The 4,172-nt window shown below is 46.1% G+C and overlaps 1 pseudogene; it reads right to left on the bottom strand.

Moving 5' to 3' along the window:
• Window positions 1–226: 226 nt before the first annotated feature.
• LOC138579515 (large ribosomal subunit protein eL30 pseudogene) lies at window positions 227–612 on the bottom strand (annotated as a pseudogene).
• Between the last annotated feature and the right edge of the window lie 3,560 nt (window positions 613–4,172).

Below are 4,172 nucleotides of genomic sequence, written 5' to 3'. Positions count from 1 at the left end.
TGGATATGGGTGTTGGGGATGGAGAGGTGGATGGATATGGGTGTTGGGGATGGGGAGGTGCTTGGGTGTGGGTGTTGGGATACGGAGGTGGGTGGATATGGGTGTATAATATTCAAAACATGGTTCTATAGAAAAGTCAGACACAGGTGAAATAAATGTGTCTATAAAAATAATTGTAATTTAGTTCTTTCTGTCCCAAACATCCGTCGCTGCTTTTCTCTTTTTATCTGAAACCAGTTTTATTGAGACCAAGTTCATAAGAGTTTACTTTTCACCGGTCTGCTCTGGCATACTTCTAATGATATCAGAATCACCTGGATCCATGATTGCCTATGTGCATACACTGTAGTATTTTCCACAAGCTGTTCCGAGTTCAATGTTGTTTCCACTGTAATGATGCACTTCAGTCTTTGCCAACATGGCATAATCCTCATTCTCAGATTTCCTCAAAGCAGGGCAGTTGCTGGCAAGGATGACCAGCTTGGCTTTCCCCTGGCGTATCATTTTCAAAGTCTGTTTATATCCAAGCACATATTTGTCACTTTTCATAACCAGCTGGAGTTTTGAATTGATGGACTGAAGGGACTTTTTTGTCTTCTTGGAGGCCTCCATCTGGTTGCTGGTAGATTCTGACGAGCAGTGTTTCTATGCCAAGATGGCCAGGGAAAGAGATAAAAGCCGTCCCTGCCTTTCTCACACTCACTGTGTGGCAGCACTTAATCTGCACACAGTCTATCATTGTCCGCTGGGAGAGGAATGTCCTCATCAACGGACAGGGTGACATTTCACCTGAGGCAGATGTTGTGTAGCATTGCAAAGGCAACAAATATTTGGCCAACCTTCTCTGTTCTGTACATCAGGACCCCTCTGGTCCAGTGAAGACACCAGAAACATCCCTTCAGCAGTCCAAAGGTCCGCTAAGTGCAGAGCCTGGTCCTGACATGTGCCTCATTGTAGGGCACCTGCTGTGACGAACGTGGATTGCGCACAAGTGTCATCAGCCATGGGAGCTGGGGTAACCAGAGTCAACTGCAAGTGCAAAGTTCACAGATGTCATTCACAGTGAATTGAGGATGCCTGGAATGTTGCATGGCATATTGAGGGACACTCTCTTAAAGCAGTAATGTTGAATTGTTGTACAACGTTGTTTTGCATGCCAGTAATTGAATGAAGTATTATATAAAACAGGGGGTACGTATGCACTGTCACTTTGAGATACACCATGCACACAGCTCATACACATTGAGAAACACAGCCTGTGATTGGATTTGCAATGTGCATATTGTCTGTTTTGTGCTGGTGCTTTGCTATCATGCATGTACCCTGATCTTGTGCATGTTTGAGGTTTTTGCATTCCTTCTGTTATAGCTTCACATACATGGTTTGCTGAGTCCATGCCATAATTGTCTGACAGTGTTGCATTGTCATTGTGCAGTGTTTAACTGTGGCATTGGCTGTGTAGATATGCATTCCCTATGCATTACGGTTCCTGTAGTCCTCTGATTGTGCACAACTTACTTGTTGGGGCAATATGCATTACTAACTTACTGCTGTATTGTCCTGCAGGGCCTAGTCCTGTGTGTTGGTGTCTGTCATGTGTGGGATGAGAGAGCAGGTCCTGCACGCACAGGGCTTTGAGAGCACATGTATTGATCAGTAGTGGTAATGTTCACCCTTCACATAGCATTTCACTTGTGCTGCAAGATTATTTTGTGTGATGGCACTTGTACTCACCCAGTCTTCATGTCTGTTGGCCTTTGTAGCTCTCCATGTCTGCAGGCAGTGTGCTGTTTGGCAGGACCATGGCGTTGTGGGTGGAACCAGGAAAGCTGGCGCAACAGTGTGTGATCATGAGGTCAGCATCGCAGGTGACCTGGGCATTCATTGAGTGATACCACATAGTGTTGTGGTATGCCTCTTCGGATGCCTGGGGGGGCAACCAACACCACATGGATGCATTCCAGAGTGGCAATTACATTGGGCACGTGGGCTGCTCTGCAAAATCATGCCTTTGTGGCATTTATCTGTGCTGGGGTGGTGGGCAGGGAAATGTGCCGGGAGAGCTTCCAGCACGTGCTCAAGCACAACTGAAAATGTGGGCTGAGACATGCAATGCAGCATGCCCACAGTGTGCTGGTAGGTGCCAGTTGCAAGAAAATGAAACACCGACACAAGCTTCAGCAGTGGTGGTAAGGTAGTTCTAATCTTGATCCTGCTCTGGATGTCATTGTGGATGAGGGATAGTAGCGCTGCAATAGTCTCCCTGTTCAACTTGTACAAGGTTATCAGCTGGACACCAGTTAATGCCCAGGGTGCGGGCCTGACTAGGGGAATGGGTGGGCACTCGCCTGGCATGGTGTTTCCTCCTCCTTTCTGCTACATGTGCTATGTGGTGTTGTTCCTGCCTCTGCACCTCAATGTAGAGCAGGAGGTGCTGTATGTCCCAATTCACAACTGCTAGTGACAGCATGGTGTTGGAAAGTGTGTTTGGTTGAGGTGTGGGCCTCATGTACTGTTTCAGAGTGGATTGGGTGCACCTGTGACTTGATTTTCATTGCCTGTATACATTTACCTCCACCTTTTCAGTGGAGGTAACTGCACTGTGTTTTTGGCACAATTATCACCCATTTCTAGAGGTATTTGGGAGGTATTTTAAATTGTAATATGGCAGAAATGCCATTTTGCATGTTGGCTGTATTTCCGCCGGTGGAATTAGTACCGTAGCTAATTCTGCCATATGAAACCGCTACTTGCACCATCGCTAATTCTGCAAGTGCTAATTCCACTGGCAGAATTAGCGCCCAACCCTAATTCAGCAGTGTGGTAAAAGTGGAGATTTTGGTGGTTTTACAGTGAGTGCTAATTCCTCTGCGGTAAATCCAAAAACATTTTGAGGTAAAGTGGAGGATATACTTCAGCTATAAGCAGGAGTTAAATCCTCCACTTCACCTCCAATCTCGGCAGTGCAGGAAAGTCACAGTGAAGTGACAGTAATTAAATTACCACCATTTTACCCAAACTGCTGATCTCGCAATGAGACCCAATGTGTCCATATGACTAACAAAACTTGTGTCCGTCTGTTACTGTCATATAAACAGTTATTGCTAATAGTCCTAGGGTTACTTCACAGCCACCCCTCAACTTGGGATTCCCTGAAACAATATAAAAGAGTTAACAAAGAGAAACAAAATTTAAAAATACTTATAAACATAGAAGATGGTTGACTATTTATATCCATAATCATCTGCTATTCACAAAATCAAAGACACATCGAACCAGACATATAGGGCTAGAAGAGTCGACATAGTTTTAGCTGCCCTAACGTTGGCCTCAATGCTGGGCCCAGTGTTGTTGAAACCTGTAGTGTGATGCTGCATCTGTCGAGTGTGTCTGTAGAGAGAGAAGAGGACTAGCAAAGCTGAAATGACGGTCATTATCAAATGTATAAAGCATCCTATGATGACCTGCAAGAGCGGCTGGAAACGGCTGTATTGATACTCTGCGCCATCATAGGTGGTGTTTGTGGTGGTGATGTTTATAGAAGGTAGAGTTATAAGCTCCCAGATCCCTTGCCTCTTGACGGCCCCACAAATGAGCAAAGGCCCCAGAAGAAGCCAAAAAACCATGCTGGGTATCCACAGCTTCAGGTGGAAAAACAGTGGGTGCGAGACGTTGATGATGTTGGCGTAGTAGAAGAGACACAGCCAGGTGTGGGAAAAGGGCAGCAAACGTTTTCCTACAACTCTACACATTTTCAAAAAACACCCAGAAATCACCCAGAAATCAACAGCACAAAAGCCCTTGCATAGTTCTTGGTTTGAATATGGCTATCAACCCAGGTATGGGGGTGTACATGGCCCAAGAAAAGGGAGGGCCTCAGTGAGGGTTGTTGGCCATTACTGGCCATGTACAGCCCCCAACAAGGGGGTGAAAGCTATTTGCACCCCAAGACTTTTTGTTTTCATGGAAGAACCGTGCTCCTTTCGTATTGAGCGAGCCCAATCTCCCATTGTCCCCTTTCTATTTCCATGGTGGGAGAGAGGGGCTCCCTGTTGCCTCCCTACAATCAAATTGGAGGCACACGAGGAAGGACCTCGGCTGGTTGTAAAAACCCAGACGGTTCACTGTATGTTCTCGCCTGCGTTTCCAGCCACCTGATTGGCTGAGCGCCC

The sequence above is a fragment of the Ambystoma mexicanum genome, chromosome 3p (genome assembly GCF_040938575.1).
Source record: "Ambystoma mexicanum isolate Mex_15411 chromosome 3p, UKY_AmexF1_1, whole genome shotgun sequence".
Taxonomy (NCBI): domain Eukaryota; kingdom Metazoa; phylum Chordata; class Amphibia; order Caudata; family Ambystomatidae; genus Ambystoma; species Ambystoma mexicanum.
The sequence above is the reverse complement of the archived record's forward strand: the minus strand, read 5'-3'. Positions and strand labels throughout refer to the sequence as shown.